The sequence below is a fragment of the Lathyrus oleraceus genome, chromosome 4, assembly GCF_024323335.1.
Source record: "Lathyrus oleraceus cultivar Zhongwan6 chromosome 4, CAAS_Psat_ZW6_1.0, whole genome shotgun sequence".
NCBI classification, from domain to species: Eukaryota; Viridiplantae; Streptophyta; class Magnoliopsida; order Fabales; family Fabaceae; genus Lathyrus; species Lathyrus oleraceus.
Window position 1 is genome coordinate 354,610,772 of NC_066582.1, and position 18,931 is coordinate 354,629,702.

At 37.5% G+C, this 18,931-nt stretch overlaps 1 long non-coding RNA gene across 1 annotated transcript; it reads left to right on the forward strand.

Moving 5' to 3' along the window:
- Positions 1-14,392: 14,392 nt before the first annotated feature.
- LOC127075452 (uncharacterized) lies at positions 14,393-16,869 on the forward strand. The gene is made up of 2 exons (XR_007786452.1): positions 14,393-14,891; positions 16,504-16,869. It is a non-coding gene; the product is annotated as an uncharacterized LOC127075452 (long non-coding RNA).
- The last annotated feature ends 2,062 nt before the right edge of the window (positions 16,870-18,931 follow it).

The window sequence follows — 18,931 nt, forward strand, 5'->3', positions numbered from 1 at the left end:
CATCTATCTTTGATAGATCCACAACTATACCACCACTAGAATCACATGACCGAGGAAACTCACTTTCTTTAACCATAACTCTCACTTGGAAAAACTTTAAGTACAAATGATTCTCTTTCAATGCCTACAATACAATTCACAGGTCACTCATAGCCTCATATTACCGTCCCTCTTCTTCACTAACGACACTGACACACCCCACAGAGAAACACTTGGTTAAACAAACTTCTTCTCAAGCAAATCTTGTAGTTGCTTCTTCAATTCCCCAACTCTGAAGTAGACACCCTATAAGGAGTCATCGACACCGGACTAGTACCAGGTACTAAGTCTATAGAAAAATCCACTTCGTGCTCTGGAGGAAAACCACTGATGTCTTCAGGAAACACTTTTAGGAAATTCACACACTCCGGGAATATCCCGAACTACTCCCTTTCCTCTAGCTTCCAACGAAGCTAACATCACAAACACTTGTGGCATATCTTTCACGGGCTCTCTCACTTGCTTAGCTGATACAAACGTCAACTCTTCACCTCCATCGAATTAAAATTCACGCTCTTGAGACAAGTCACAAATATCTTTAGGAAAACATCAAGAATCACACACCACTAGTATAACATTAGTTGTCACACCGCTCTCTACTCTCTGAGAAACAACATTAACAATACCTGGTCGTTTTCCCTAAAGACTTCCCAACTTGACTGGCAGATAAGAATCTCTAATCCACAACATCTTCAGTGTTACGAACATCACAACTTTACCATCGCCTGAGCTCTTGCAATCAGCGGCACACTACACCAACTTATCAAAAAAATTGGTACACACTTGGTTTAACTCCAACCAATTCATTCCAAGAATAACGTCAACTTGTTCCAATAAAATACAAACTGTACACATCCTCGGGGAACACGTCACGATAATCAACACACCACTGGCTCATCTCTGTCCAAAATATCGCCTTCCCCCACACAAGGAAGCGACCAACGAGAACACCTGACCGTATTCCCTCAAGGATCACACCATTTTGCTAACTGACATCATCCTCGAATCCGACCTCTCTTGGGGTTTAGGAAAAGCATAACATTCTCAAAACAAGTTAACTAGCCAACACTACACTCTTGTATGCAGCAACTTGATGTCCAAGCTCTATACATTTAGAACATCCAAGATAAGTAGACTCTTCTCCCCCACTTGTTTCATTCCCAACCTGCAAATGGAAAACAAAACAAGCATCGATAGTGTTCTCACACACATGTCGCATACTAGGTAACAAACATAATTAAACAACCTGGCCGGACGGACCAACCTGCTCTGATACTACTAATGTAACACCCTAAACCCCGCACATAATTTATCACGTAAATTAAATATTAAATAAAATCACATGGGGTGTCACACATTCATAACACACATGACCTACTCCATAACACGAGTTTCAACAGTAAATTTCAATACACACATTTGTAATAAGGATGTTTACACGACATCCCACTTATCTGAATCATACCTGGGATGTTTACACCACATTCATCCCATCTGATCAGTATTACATATTCATATAATAAGACATTCATAACTTGTCACCGTATGCTCACTTCCATTTTAAAGTGTCATTGTAGTGGAATTATCATCACAATTATGAAAGACAAAGCAAGTAATAACATGTAGTCTTAACTTCAATTGTAATAACAAAATAAGAGAGTTATAATCAATCAACTCAACATCTTAAGAATTCTCAAAAAAAAAATTAGTCTTATGACTTCAACATAATCAGACATAAGGAATAAAATAAGTGTTTAACCCAACCCGATGTTACATGATCAAAGCAAGGTACCACTAGTAAAATCGACAAAATAAAGAAGTAATCCAAGAGCTACGTTCCACTTACTTCAGTAATACTACTCTTGAGTATCTGCACGATGCCCATGTAAAGGCAACATTCAAACAAAATTGGGTGAGAATTTATTTTAATAATAGCGATATAGAATGAAGAATAAAGTACAACATCTACATAATCATGCACAATAATATATCACATTATTACATCCAAATCATAATCAACATCATACACGACAACATCTCAATTATCATCAATATCATACAAAACCATATCTCAATTATCATTAACACCATATGCAACAACATCTCATCCAACAACACATCAACAATAATCAATGCAAATGCAACACTTATGCAACGTACTCAACACCGACTTGACATGCACATGGTACCAAATATGAACACTCAGGTTCATCTCACTCCTTGATCCCCACCATAGGATCGATTCCCTCTTGGAATCGGAGCACACTAAAATCGCTACCATCACCATAGGTAACGCTTCACTAATCCCCCATAATATGAATTAGCTACTCGCACCCGATCCATCATAATGGGATCGAGGCTCACCAAAACTCGTTACCATCAACATAGGTAATGCTTCACCAATCCTCCATAATAAGAATTAGCTACTCACACCCGATCAATCACCATAGAATCGAGGCTCACCAAAATTGGACTGAAGCCCATACACCAAGATGCATGACTCTCAAATAACATGCATTAACACAACAAGGTTCACCTAAAGGATCCTCACGCACATCTTATCATTTATGCATCACATCATTCATCATGCAACAATCAATTCATGTTACCACATGAATAATATCAACAAGTAGCAGCAATTCGTCAACATCTTAACATCATCCACATAACAGCATAATTATCACACCATGATATTACAACAATGCAACGATTCATCAACCAAACATATAAACCAATACATTTATTAACATAGTATGCGTGTGAATATTATTAAAACCTCTCATCAATAACTATCATGTTGTAGGTCTGAATGTTGTATTTCTAACGATTCAAACGACATCAAAATCGGACTTACGAGATAAAAGTTATGACCAAAATCGTCGGGATGTGTCAACAATTCATTAACCGGACGTATGAACAAAAATGTCACCAATACAGTAGTCATAGAAATAATACTCAATCAATTCAATTATCACCATCACATTATATCTCTTATGGTTAGCTTTCTAATTCTTCAAACCCCAACCCAAAATGATTCACGAGTTGAAAGTTATGATCAAAACCGTGCACGGAGGCGTTACTAAAAAGTTGTTGTTTTCTAAAATTTCCAACATAATTTTCATCTTCTTCAACCCCAAAAACGTCCATAAAATAATCACCAAAATTATTTTATCCCTGAAACAAAGTTATATCCCTCTATTTCAGATATCAAACGCTTCAAATGGCACTCAATTTGGACTTACGGATCAAAAGTTATGGCCAAAACGATTTTGACCTAAAAACATAAAAAAAGGCTCCCACGCTGAGCGCGGTCGTGACGACACTCAATATGGAACTTTCATGTTACATACGTGATTTAATATAATTTCCAATGCCACAAAAACCTACAGGGTCACACACAAAGGACGGATTATGAGAGATAGAGTAACTAAGGAACACCGTAAGGTATGGTGCACTTAATTGAATTATAGAACATCGTAAGGTACGGTGTACTTAAGTAGAATACGAAATATGGTAAGGTATCACGCACTTAAGTGATTTTGGCATATTATAAAATATGGGCCACATACACTTAAGTGGGATTTTTAGCTTGTATCCCACACAAGTGGTTCTATAAATAGAACCCTTGTGCAGAAGCATTCAAGGTGATGCGTGCTTTTCGCAAGTATACGAACGCGTCAGAGTAATATAAAAGATTGTCGAATCCACAGAGACCAAGTGTCAATCTATCGTTATTTGTTGTTACGGTGTTTATCTAAGGTAATCGAAATAGGGGTTTTAAGAGTGCACAACGAAAAATAAATTATTAAATAAAATTCAATTAATAAAGACAGGTTCGAATGTAATTCACATAATCAATTAATAATCCAAGTACTTGCTAATAGAATTACTTATGGGCAGTGTTTCCTACTTTGAAAAGAACTAATTTAATGGGAATTGTCGCTTTCGTGTATTTAGAACCGAGTTGTACTCCCTAACCAAACCTTCTTATTGTCACTTATAAAAAGGTGTGCATTGCTTTAGAGTAGTAAACATATTTTTAAGAAATATAGTATCTTGACTAATTTGAAAAGTATTTTGACCTGGATTTCTTAACCAAAAGAGGTTCTCATGAACCAGACTCTAAACTTATAAACGCGTCCGAAAATAGTTTTAAAATCACTTCTCTTTTTAAGTTAAAAACTCCTAATGAACTAAACAAAGCGCTTTCGCTGTATTTGAAATAGTTAAAAACAACTAAGTTTAAATAGACGTCGGACGGCTTTCGATCTTACCCAACGAAAATTAAGTGCGGGAAAACTTAAGTTGAAAGTCAAAATAGCCCTTAAGTGTTTCTACGAACAATTGTACGGATTATCGGTTCAATTACGATCCTTACATTCTAACCTTTATAGGTTTAGCTAGACATGGTAAAGTAAAGGTGCATTTTAATTTAAATAAAAGTAGTGCGAGTGCGAGAAATAAACGAAAGTAGTGCGAGTGCGAGAAATAAATAAATGTAGTATGAGTGCGAGAAATAAACGAAAGTAGTGTGAGTGTGAGAAATAAACGAAAGTAGTGCGAGTGCGAGAAATAAGTAAAAGTAAAGTGCGAATGCGGGAAAGTAAAGTAGACAAAGGTAAAGCAATAAAACCTGCTCCAATCGGAGGGTCAAATAAAGTGCGTAACAGAAATGAAAATGGCGGCAGGATTAACTTCCTTCCAAAGTGCTCCAAACTCGATTACAGACTCAATTACACAGTGTGGCAACACTCCGATGTGAAATGATTACCACTTTTACAATACTTAATATATGCCTAGTTGTAACTAAGTTTGATATAAGTTTGGACGATGAAACAAATGAAATCGAGTCTCTATTTATAAGCAAGGAAAATAATGGAAATGACAAGGATGCCCCTAAGTTTGAATTTGGGAGGAAAACTTCTTTGTTCTTGTGGCGCCCGCCACAACACCATGGCGCCCGCCATAAGAGTAAATTGTGGCGTCCAAGTGGAGATAGTGGGGGATGTGGCAGTTGAGGAGAAGTTGGACTATGACACGTCATGGCTGGACCCATGGCCCCAGCCACAGTGGGAGCCACAAGTGCAAAATGCTGATTTTTAGGCTTTTTAGCTCATTTTCACTCCTTTTCTCGATCGGGGCTCCGATTAGACTGAAAACCTCAAAACAAATAGAAACATGGTAATAACATAACAAAATAACAATAAAACAACTAAAATGCATGCGAAATCGGAGTCAAAAATACGGTGAATTTCAATGTCATCACAAGGCAGTTGCATTTTCCGCAGACACGGACATAAACTCCATTCCTATATTAACCAACCCATATTATCCCACAATACCTAGTCCTACCTCTTCATCTCTTTTTGGGTCCTTTTCGTTCAGGCGCAATCACATTAAGCCCATTATCCATACATGCTTCATAGCAGAGTGACCGATTAGTGATTTTGATCCTAAACATGGGGTTTCTGACACATAAATTTGTGTAACCCTTTTTATTTGACCCAAATGCAGTTGTGGAGGATCGGATCGTAATCTGCCCTACCGAGTTCAGCGCCAGATACCTCTAAACCAACTAACAGCGGGTGAGTTTTTCTTTTTCTTTTTCTTTTGCAGCAAATTTTTACAACTTTTGGTTTAAATGACTTTGTGAGGGTCACCTATACCAGAGTTGCCTTTTTTTTCTTTTATTTATTTCACTGGATCATTCACTTATGTTCATCGGTCCCCTACGTAGAGGATGTGTAGGCCGGAGCTGACTGCTGGAATAAACTACTGAGGACCATACATAAATAATGATTAAGGCCATGGTATATGGGGTTTCGGGAGTGATTCCTATATTCATGAAGTCTATGGTGCTAAAATGATACTGATGTTTCAAAAAGTTCTCCCAAGTCACCACATCCTAACTCAAACCTGTCTTAAAGCCCAAAAACTTTCAAAATAACACCGTTTTCTTTCGCAAAAAATATTTTTTGTAGGGCTAAAGGAATGGGGAGATTAGAATGTACTAAAGATACACTATACTGGTGACTCGTTAGACACATGCATTTTCTAAAACAATCTAACTAAAAGCAAAATAAAACAAAGTAAACAACTGAAAAGCAATAAAAATAAACAATCTAACTAAAAACAGCAAAGAAAAATAGAAAGCGATAAAATCTCCTCCCACACTTAAATCGAACATTGTCCCCAATGTTTCGAAATAAGATAAGGGGAGAGTAACCTGTCATACTACTGCTGACCACTGGTCCCTTCGCCATCCTGAGGTGGACGACGGGATCGGCTGTAACGACGGTCTCTCTGATCCATCCTGGCCTATAAGGCATCCTGAGCAGTCCTCACCTCTCGAAGGTTGCTTAAAATGGAGCCCTGAGTGGCCTTTATTAGCGCTGAATGCTGACGGTGGTAGGTCTGCTGACGGGATTGCTCGTTTGAAATCGCAAGCAGGGTCTGTACAACAGTCTCATAGGATTGATCTGTCCTCCACTGTGATTCTTGCATGAAGCTCATGTTATCTGCCAGTTGTTGCTGAATGGTAGAGAGTAGGTCATCACGCCTTTGCTCTCTAGCCATGTGGTCGCGCCACATCTCCTCTGTAATATAAAATCCAAGAGCAGAACCTGCAAAAGAGGAAGACGGTGCGGTGTGTGGTGGTGAAGGGTGATGGGGGGACACATGAGGTATGGGAGACTGTTCTCTCCGATCAAACTCTTCATCAGTGTCGTGTCCCTCCTTATCAGGAACATTAGGAGGAAGTGGATCCAAAACGGGTGGAGCATCTAAAACATAGGTCCAATTCCTTTCATTACGTACGTCAGTACGTCTAGTGCACGGTAAGACAACAGATGGGATAGCTATACCATGAATCATAAGCACATAACCTCCCTCTCTTCTCAATCGGCACAATTTAATATCTTTCAGAATTTTTAGGTTGATTGTGCGAGGAGCTAAGGGATCTAAAGTAGCTATCTCATTGTTCAGGTTAAGAGCCCGAGCAATAGACGTAATGAGTCCTCCAAAAACAATGCCCCCGCTTTATTAAGAGTTAAAGTCATATGAGCAATCATAAACGGGACCAAATTAATTCTCCTATTTGTGAGGCTTCCTTGTAAAAATAGAAGCTCCCGAGCATTAACCTTGTTTGGATTCTCCCGGCCAAAAATAGTACATGCCAACAGATATCTAAAAACTCTGATGGTCGGGTTATGGATGGTCAAGGCAAGAATTCCTTCAAAAGAATTTATTGAAGTATTAAACAATCTCTGCCAGAAGGAAAACACCTTGACCGACCAATCTGAATCCAAAGGGGCCTCACAAATAGCACCTTCCCCATGAGGAATTCCTAACAGACCTGCTAGTTCGTCGGTACTAAATTCATACTCAACATCAAACATTCTAAATCGAACAGTACCAATTGTACTAGCAGTGTTAGGACTGACAATATAAATCAAAGAACTTAAAAACTCGATTGTCAATCGCTCAAAGGTAGGCTCTCTGTTTGAAAAGATAGTGTGCAAGCCTAAAAAATCTAACAAATGAGAAACACTATGGTAGATACCCAAAGTATAAAGACAGTTATCATCCACGTACCTCGTCGGGAAAATTTCCCGATTTTGCAGCCTTTCAATAATCCTTCTTTGCCTATCTCCAGGTTTCCTTCGCGAAGGATAAATCCGTTGAACTCCATTATTTAGATCTTGGAATGTGATGAAGAAGATGAAGACGGGTTTGTATAAAGGTGGGATTTTTATGAATATTGACGAATGAAAATGAAAATGGAAGTTGGGAAGGTGACTTGTTTGGTGGGAAGATGAGAAATGTGGGAGCTTTTATGGGGTTCAAGGGAGTTTTTGGAAGAGGAAAAAATGGGTTTTGGAGGTTTGAAGGTTTGAAAATGGTGAAAAATGTGAATCTGCCCAGAGCTTTATCAGACGCTGTGGCGGGCGCCACAATATCCATGTGGGCGCCACAAGAGTAATTTCAGCTGGGCCGAATTTTGACTCATTTGGTATGGCATCTCCATGCTCTTTTTGGTATGGGGGTCCGGATAGCATTTTCATTGTTTTTCCTAATGAAAATAAGGCTTGCACAATTTTATAAAAATAAAATTTAAACATTAGACTAATAAATAAATAAATAATTAATACTATTAGACTATAATATAAATATAAAGGGAATAAACACACATAAAATATGTATATATATGGAAATATCAATGTGCTAATATAGTTAGGAAATATACCAAATGCAATAATATAAAATAAATTGGGGAAATGCGAGAAATAGTATAAGCATAAATAAGAAAGAATAAACGAGGAACTCATATCTCAGGTTCTTAGGCAGTTCCTTAAGTTCTAGGGTTGGTTTCTTAGGGCATGGCATATGATTTGGGGTAAGGGATAAACATTCGTAAAGGTTATCATCGATGTAGGGCTTCCTAAAGTCATCATCTTCCAGTATGAGAGTTAATGGCAACTTAATTGTTTTTATGATTTCTTCTTGTTCTATTTCCCTAACGCATTCATCAATGATATCTATGGCATAACATATGTCTCCCATCATAGGTGCCATAAGAAATTTTGAAAGTATAAATTCTATCTTCTCCTCACCTACCTCAAAGGTCAACTTTCCTCTCTTGACATCTATTATGGCTCCTGTAGTTGATAAGAATGGTCTACCTAGAATGATTGGTATATCATTATCCTCTTTGATGTCCAAGACAACAAAATCATTAGGGATAAATAACTGACCTATCCTAACAGGGACGTCTTCTAATATGCCTATCGGGTACTTAACAGATCTATCGGCTAATTGAAGTGACATCTTAGTAGGCTGTAATTCTCCTAAGTTTAACCTCTCACAAACTGCTAAAGGCATTAAGCTCACACTAGCTCCTAAGTCTAGAAAAGCTTTTTCGATGACATGACTTCCCAAAAGACAAGGAATGGAGAAATTTCCAGGATCTTTATCTTTTTTGGCTAACTTATTCTCAGAAATAGAATTGCAGTCCAAGGGCTTCGGATCGTCGAGTCTACGTTTGTTGGTAAGGATGTCTTTGAGAAACTTTGCATAAGAAGGTATTTGGGTGATGGCTTCTGTGAAAGGGATTTCTATGTGAAGTTTTTCTATAACCTTAATGAATTTCTGATACTGGTTATTGATCTGGGTTTGTTTGAGTCTTTGAGGATATGGTATCGGTGGTTTGCATGGTGGGGGTAGTACATAAGTTTTGTCTTTAGGTTCTTCTCCTTTTCCTTGACCTTCCTGTTTTTCAGATTCCTCTGGTTCCTTTACTTTGTCCGTGGGTTCGGTATATTCCTTAGAAGTTTTGGGTTCACTCAATCTTGAGTTAAATGGCTCATCATAAGCGGTCCCACTTCGTAGGGTAATGGCATTGGCTTGTCCTCTCGGATTCTGTTGAGGTTGTCCAGGGAACTGTCCTCCAAGTGTAGTCTGGGGGGCTTGGTTTAAAGCTACCTGAGAGATCTGGGTTTCAAGCATCTTAGTATGAGTAACTATTTGGTCAACCTTGGTTCCTAACTGGGTAATCAGTTCGTTAACGTGAATGTTCTGGTTCATGAACTCTTTGTTTTGTTGGTTTGAGCAGTGATAAAGTTTTCCATAATTTTCTCAAGGCTCGGCTTTGGTGGCACAGGTTGCATAAGTTGATTTGGTCTTGGGGCTTGATAACCTGGTTGTCTCGGGGGTGCATGTGAAGGTTGTTGGTATTGAGGTTGGCACTAGAATTATGGTTGCTGATATTGGGCAGCGGAAATGTACGAATAGGGGTAGTATGGCACGGAAGACATAGGAGCTTGAAATTGAGGGTGGACATTTTCCATCATGGAATTTTCCTCACCTTCCCTTTTCTTAGAGAAGCTACCTTGTGGTTTCTTAGTCATTGTCTGTTGATTATGAATGCTAGCAATCTTCCCTATTTTCAGCCCATTCTCAACATGTTCTCCAATGGTCACTACATTAGAAAAGTTACAGGACAAACTACTGACCATTTTTTCAAAGTACAAACCCTGAAGAGTGTCCATGAATATATCAACCAATTTAGTGTCTATCAGCACAGGTAGAACTCGTGAAGCCATTTCACGCCACCTCTGAGCGTATTCCTTGAATGTTTCATTTCTCTTCCGAGCTTAATTTTGCAAATGTAACCTGATGGGAGCCATGTCCAAGTTGTATTTATATTGCTTCAGAAAGGCTTCAAACAAGTCTTTCTAGAATCTAATTTTGTTGCGTTAAAGACTCGTGTACCAATCCAGGGAAGCCCCAAACACGCTATCCTGAAAGCAATGGATGAGCATATCATTGTTATCAATATAGGAAGCCATATTCCTACAATACATTGTAACATATCTTTTCAGACAACTCAACCCCTTTGTGTTTTGGCATATCTGGCACCTCGAATTTTTGAGGAAGAACGATGTTCGGTACCAAACACATATCCTTTGCCTCCATGCCGTAGGCAGAGAAACCTTCAATTGCTCTGATTCTTTCATCTAACAATTGATAGTTTGTCGTCTTATTCTGACTTGTACCAAGAAGATTCTGATTGGTAGGCTGGATATAAGTTTGATGATTTGAAAAATGAACAACTTGTGAAGTTGTCTGAGCAGGCATTGATGGAGAAGTAAATTGGGGATACATCTGAGAAGGATATACCATTCTAGGATTAACCATCTGACCCAAAGTTTGACCATATTGAACCCCATATGGAGCGTAGAGTTCCCCAGGGTAAGGAGATGGAGGTGCAACGACGGAAGAAAATGCTCCAGGATAAGGAAGAGGCATTCTAGATTGGACACCTTGATGCGGATTGTGAACAGTAAGTTGAGTCGGTTGAGGTGGAATCTGGAAATGAATGTGAGGACCTTTGTAATTAAGCTCGTTGTCATGAGGTGGTTAAGTAGTGACGGGCACATAATTTTGACGAGTCAGGCCCTGAGGAATCTCATGGTTGTCAGCATCAACTACCTAAGGCGAGAAATGAGTAGGCATGCCCCAAGGATAAGCATTAATATTCCCATTGGCAGGAGGCACAACAAACGACTGATATGGAACAAAAGCACTTCCATTATCCATCTGGGGAGTATAATTCGGAGACATTCCCCATGAATAGGAAGTAACTTGCCTACATGGACTAGGCTGAGAGCTCGACTAGTTAGCAACAAGTTGAATCACAATCTCGATTGAGGTCTCAACAACATCAAGAGTAGTATCAGTAGTAGTAGTAGTAGTGACAACAGTAACATCAGTAGTAGTGGCATTCTGAGCATGAAGGTACTCCATGATTGCATCCATATTTCCTTGGAACAAATCCATCTTTCCCTGGAATTGGGCTAAGGTCTCCTTGTAGGTTGCGTTTTCTTGTTCAACATCTGCCATAATTTTCTATTTGTTTGCTCTGGTGAAGAACTTGTGTCAGAGAGTCGTCGTCTTTCTGGTTAAGGAAAGGACATGGTGAGCTTTTTTTGCTTGTCTGAAATGCAAATGAATGAATGCATATGTTGTGGATGGAATACAAGTAATTATGCAACATCCATTGATTCAAAGGCTTACTGGTATAATAAATTAGGTTCAAAAGTTCGACATATGTACAATGATGCAATAATAGTATGTAATAAAGTATGTTAAAAGCTCAACATATTCTGGATAACTTGTGTATACTGCTCGATGCAGGTTCAAAGGTCTGATGCTACACGGGAACAAATGTATTTAGGGTCTTGGTTTCCTGTAGAAAAACCCATATCCCCCTAACAGGTAGGTTATTATCTTCAAAAGGTAGTCCATAGAAGGTCTCCCAGAGTCATCGATCCAAATGAAAATACCATGCCGTGGCGAATTCTCGCATGACAGAAGTACTTTCGAGTGAATCTAGTCTGGGTGTAGGTCTTATGTCAACCCAATTCGTGAAACACAGGTCAACACGACTATCCACGAGTCTATCCTATGTGTATACTCAAGCTCACGTATAGAGCTTCTCTCATGTAGCATCATCCCAACCCAACAGACAATATATAACAGATATCCAAAATATAATGAATATATAGAAATCAATAAAGAATGTGATAAATGAAATAATTATAAAGAAAGTAAACAATAAAGATAAACACCCAAACAAACAAATAAACAAACAAAACTAGGCCTGACTCTTACTTGCAAGAGCAACGACTCCCCAACAGAGTCACCAGCTAAAGCTACGCGAGAAATACCAAAGTGCATCGCACGCTCAAGGACACAACAAAGTCGCCATTGAACTTTATTTATTCCCGAAGGAAAGGGAAAACATCGATAAAACCTAAGGGAAAAGGAAATGAGTAAGGAAGTTGGTTATGAAATGGGGAAGGTATTAACACCCTTCACATTCGTTGTACTCAACGGGAACCATTTTGATTGTTCTTTGTTCGAATGGGTGCTATTATCTAAATATTGCTTGCAAATGATAAGGGGAAAAGAATTTAGTAATTAATGTGTTCCATGAGGATTGGGGCCCTCGTGCCTACGTATTCTCATAGTGCAATGAGAAAATTAGAGCTCTGTAGTTCATGGAAATAATACGAAAAATAAATAAATAATTGATTGATAGAGAAAAGAAATGGTGAACTGCTTGAAGTGTAAAAGAGTGTGGGATTAACCAATAAATAGTGATTAGCCAAAGAGAAAAAAAGAGTATGGTCTAAACCAATAGTTGTGTTGTTTGAATCCACAAATGAATGTGTATGAATCAAAGGATGCTAACATAGATATGTAAGATTTTTCCAGAGTTTGTAACTCTACAAGGAAGGAAAAAAGGTTTTTCAAGGTCTGTAACCCTACAAGGCAGTGCATTCAGGTTTTCCAAAGTCTGTTACTCTATAGGCAGAAAGAAATTGCCAAAGTGTGTAACTCTATAAGGAAGAAGTAGTGAATATCAGAGTATGTAACTCTACATGGAAGAAGGAAATGTTTGTGTGCCAGAGTCTGTAACTCTACAAGGCAGAATGAAAGGAATGGAGTCCATCAAAGTTTGTAACTCTATGAACAATTTCCATATTCTGTAACTCTATGGGCAATGCAATGAGGTGTTTTCTAGAGTATATAACTCTAAAGGGCAATAAAAAAATAATGCCATAGTCTATAACTCTAGAAGGAAAAAATGCAAGGATGTGCTAGAGTCTGTAACTCTATCGGCGAAGTGAAATGTTGCCAGAGTCTGTAACTCCATAAGATAGAAAGAGAGTTTTAGAGTCTGTAACTCTATAGGTAGGATGAAAGCAATTGATTAAAGTTGTGTGTTTAACCACTAGGTGATTAACCTAAAGGATGGGTGGATATCAAGGAGAGTATGATAATTGATCCAAAGAGAAGGCGTGGTTGATGAAGTAATGATATTGCAATGTTTAAGTGTTGAATGGTTGATGTGTTTGCCTGAAAAAGACTTGTCAATCATCTGATTCGAATTTCACTAAAGTCTATGAGTAAAGTGAAAACTTTGAGCAAATGCGTCATTCGTCCCGTACTCAAAGACATTACGAATGAGGATATGAATATTCCCTCTCACCCCTTCTCTACGGCTTAAGGCTCGTGACGCACAATTCCAATAGTAACTGGCACGTGTTGAGGAAGGACCTTTATTGTGCTTGAATGATAGTCCAGTGTCCAGTATGTCTGCAATGTCTTGACTTGATTGAAGTGTGAAGTCTTAAGGTTGAATTAATGTCTTGAAATCTGAAGCAGCTCCAGTACATGTGACTAGTCTTATCAAGTGATCAAGAGACTTCTGATCACTTAAACAAACTGTGGGTATATGCACACGTCAAAGGATTTAGTTGATCAAAGACTTTGATCAACTTAATCAAACAGGGGAAAGTTTCAGTTGTAAGTCAGGCACAAAGATTTATGACCTATGTTCTAAGGGAGATCAAAGCAACATCAAGCTTCTGATTCTACAATTAGCCTAGAACTTATAGGAACATGGCATGTTATTTATTAGTGACTAATTACAGAGCAAATCCTAAGAATTATTCTAACAAATCACTAATTTGTTGTAAATCCAATTAATTCTTAAAAAAATCAAGGTTTTAATTCTAACAATTTAATGATCATTTGTAAAAAAAAATATGAATGACATTAATTAGTTATTTCCTACTTAATCATGATAAAAATGCATCAAAGTCTATCAAAAAATAATATAAAAAATGAATCTAATTAAAACAAAGAAAATAAGAAAATAAAATAAAGAAACAAGAAAACAAGAAGGGGTGTGGGCACAGTATTAAGGTGTGTAGGAAGAAGAAATGGTTGGGCCTGTAGCCCTAGGCCCATGCGTTAAATTGATGAACAAAAGGGTGTATGGCGCAGCAAAACAAAGGGTGCAGTGAGTCAGACAAAAGGGCCAGTGGCCCAAAGCTCACATGAAGTGAGGCAAGGCTGAGTGAAGAACAAATCACATTCAATTTGTTCACCACAAAGGTACCACCGTAAAAGCGCCCCGCCGCACCAGAAATCGCTTTCGGCGGCGTGGCTCCTCTGCTCTAAGAAAACCAGTCATCAATATGTTCGTCTCACCCTCCCCTTCCCAAATCTTGCATTCACTTCACCTAGTTCTCCCTAATTTCTCCAGATTAGCCAAGTAGGTTGAAGAACCCTAATATTTGAAACGGAGATTAAACTGCAAGGAAGAGGAATCAAAGCCTAGCGCCCTAGGGCTTTGATTCCTCAAGTGTGACTCTACATGTTGGTGACAAGCAAGATCAAAAAGGAGATCGGAACACCTACTTGCGAGGCAGAGATAGCCTCAGAATTGGTTAAAATCGAAGATGAGAACGGTGAAGAATCAAACACCAAAACTTATCTAAGTAAGCTCTGAATTCCTTGCTCTGCCTTCTATGCCTTTCTTCCTCTTCTTCTCCAACCTTCTTTAGTTCGTAGGTAATGCTTGCTTGCTTGCTGTGCGTTCTTGTTGTTGTGTGTGGTGAGAACGATTCAGAGTGGTTGAGCTTGATGGTGAAATGAATTGAAACTGAATTTTGAATTTTGATGTGTGAGTAGAGAAATTCAGAGAAATTGAATGAGGGTGAGAGATTTTTTGGAGAGTATGAATCATTATTCTATTTATTATTTGTGGTATTTCTATGAAAATGATGACTTCTTCCTTGAATTGTGATTGTAATGATGGTTATATAGAGGTATGAAGGTTTAATAGAACCAAACTCTGTTAGATTTGTTTAGTGAAAAATGGTTAACTGTTAGATGCTGTTAAAAAAGTCTGTTAAAGGTTAGTTGAATTCGATTAGAGGTTAGTTGCAGATGAATTCTGTTAGCTGACTGTTAAATTCAATGTGAATTAGTTAGTGTTAGCAAACTCTGTTAAATCGATGGTTAAAGTAAGCTTGAATGTTAGTTGGTTTTTCCAGTTAGTTAGGATGGTTATTTAGAGTGTCAGTTTAGTTGAATTGAAGCTTTTAGATAGTGATATTGAAACAATTAGGTTAGGTTTGTTAGTCGTTAGAGTTTGAAAAATCAGTTAGTGAACTGAAATTGTTAGCATGATGTTAAAAATAGGGATGTTATTATGAAATTCATTTTCTGTTATAATTTCAATTAGTTAATTATGGTTAGTTTGTTAGGTTAATCATTTTCTGTTAAATTGGTTAATTGTTAGCTTGTTAGAAAAAGTCAGTTTAGTAAGCCAAATGATTATTGAATGCTAAGTTGAAGAGGGCTGAGCTATTATGAATTGTTACTTGTTAATTTGCAACCTTACTTTTACTGCTAGTATGCTAAAGTATCATGTGAATTAGCCATTTGTTTTGAAATGTGAATGAATGCTGGTTTATTTAAAATTGTGTTAGAGTTTGAACATTGGACTTAGTGAATTATGGTGTGGAATGAATCTTTAAAATTTAGTGACATGTTGCAGTTAGAGCTTAGCTAAGTCAATTGGTTTGAATGTTAGAGAATTGATCTGTTAACTGGAACTACTTGGTGTTTTTGCTGTGCTAGTTATCCATGGAAATGGATTGAGTTTTGTGTAGCTATTTTAAAGCCAAATGAGGCTGCTTCTGTGACCACTTTAATAGGGATTGTAATTCCTATGTGTATACAGATGGAGTCTGGCAATGCAGTAAAAATGCCTAGTGTTAATGTTGATTAAGTCACGGCTATTGTAGCTTTCTATTATGATGTTTGGCATAGTTAACTGTTATTGCCTTATGATAATTGTTTGGATGATATTATACACTTATTAATTAATTCTATCAGTTATACTGTGAAGTTGTTAGGTACTAGCTAGAAAGACCATTAGGATGGTTAGGTGATCCTATTATGTGGGAATGTGAATCGGTTTTTTGTTGGTTTGAAATTGTTATGATTTCAATGCTTGGATTGTGGTTTGTGTGTGTATGTGTCTCAAACATTAGCCTAATTTTGACTTTAGTTTTGTGCTCATGTGGTATTCTGTTCTTGCAGGTACATATATGAAAAAGGTGGAAAGGCCAAGGCCTACCAATGAGGTGTTCAAAGCATGGCATCAAGAGGAACTTTGGGGAATTCACCAAAAATCAAGCAATTGGAGCCTTGGGAAACTTGGAAGGAAATGGAGATGTGATGATGAACCAAAGTGAGGGATTATGCTTTTTTAGGGTTTTAGGATTAGTAGTTGACTTTGGTCAACTGTTTGACGAAGTCTAACATTTGACCAAAAGTCAACCTAGGTCAGAATTAGTTTTTTTATGTACTTTTGTATAAACATTGAAATGGATATGGATATTTGTAATGGAAATTTGAAGTGAGACTTTGATGATTTTGTAATAAAATGCCCTTTTTTGAAATGAATATTTAATGTATGCTTCACATAATATGCTTTGCCTCCTAATTCAATTGAATTTTCTTTGAATTGAATGAATCAATGGACTAGGAGTTCCCTTTTCTTTGAATTTGAAATGAATACACTATGAATCATGAGCCAATGAATGCATTATGAAGCTTTAAATGAAACATGCATAACACTTTAATGAAGTTTGAATAAGACTTGAATAACAAGGCCTTGGATCAAATGAAACATAAAACAAATAATCATATAATAAGTCATGGTCAATAGATAATCAAACTTGATGAATGATTCTAAAGAATAATGACATGATATAAATCAAAGTGATCAAAATGCCCCATTTCAAGAATTAGGGTTTCAATCAACAAGATCAATATACCAACCACATTGTCCATAAATGACATGAATCAATAACTAGGGTTTCAAGCCATGATTCAAGGACGAGCTTTCAAAATTAAATGCAACACCATAATCCATAGGGCTTGATTCTTGGGAAAACCCTAGCTCTTGCTAGGTACAAGACTTGAATCTATGATGTATGTTTGAAAGTATTAATATGAGTGAAGGATACATATGTATTTGGCATGAATATGGATAGATGAATCTCAAACCAAAAGTCAGATGAAAAGTGAAAATGGGAGGGAAAGTTTTGGGGTATGATAGTTTTCTCACTCACAAGGGGCAACCCCCCTCTCACTCGCCTCTACTCTTTCTCATGTATCTCTTTCTACCCCAAGAAGAAATTTCTTTCTTCTTCTTCCAAACAACAAACAAAGAATGAAACTCAAGCAATCCATAGTAAACAAAACATGAAAGGAAAAGGAAAAGAGAGTGCTTACAACGGTGCCAATGAGGATGCCGGAAGTCTGGACGATGCTAGTGAGTCATTGGAAGGAGGAGCAGTTTCAAGTTTTTTGTTATTTGCACATTGACGGTGGTAGCGAGATGGCGATGAGTTTTGCGCAGTTCAGAGATGGAGTTTGAGTAGTGATGGTGTGCATCGGTTTGGTGAAGAGTGTTGTTTGGTTTGAAGTTTGCTTCGTGGTTTTGAGGTTGTGTCGGCTATGTTATTGAACGAAGTAAGGGAGTAATGTGAGGTTGGTGTTTAGTTGAAGGTTGTGAAAGATGATGGAGTGAAGCTATGTTGTTTGAAGTGTGGTTAATGGTGATTGAGGGAGGTTGAAAGTGAGTTTGTAAGTTGATGTTGAAGGTTGACCAAGGTTGGTGGTAGTGGTTACCAAGGAAGAAGATGAATGTTTTGAGGTTGCAGCAAAATGTTATTGGTGAGGTTTTAAGGTATGTTATGGCGGTGTTATAAGATTGTTGAAGGGTGATGAAGAGTGAATGTAGCAAGAGGTTTATGGTTTATCGTTGTGTCACTCTCCACATGGTTTATGTGTGATTCTGGCATTGTTGACATGGTGTAAAGTAGTATTGACGGAAGGAGTGTAAATGGTGATGAACCAAAATACAATATAAACATATAAGAGTATCTGAAAGTGAGTCGTGTCGATGGTGGTTCCATTATTCTACATTTTTTTTCTCAAATTCAAAATAACCAAACAAATTTATGGGGATTATGCGCCGCTGAGGATTGGTTGTTGGTTCCTCTCTTTGAATGCACACTTACCGTTCATATTTGAAATGAAAGAGAGACTCCAATGAAGATGGGGGCGACGCTTGATTTTTTGTCTCTTTTTCAGCTCATCAATTGGCCATAATATATAGCATTTAATTAGGTTTACTAGTTTTCTTATTTCTAAAAATGCCATTTCACTATTATTTTAGTATTAAATAAAGCAAAAACTAATTAAAGTCAACAAAATCAAACATAACAAGATAAAATTAAAACAACACCAAGATCTATCCTATATTTTTTTTTCCGATTATTTTGATGAAAAAACAAAAATAAAAGGACTCAAAATGAATAAAAATTGAGCTAAAAAATACTCGAAAAAATAAACTGAATGCACCAAAATGATCAGCGCGAAATAAACTTCTTGGAAACATGCAAGTTTTGATCAAATTTTGAAATAAAAAAATGACCGGTTAAAATGCTCAAATTGA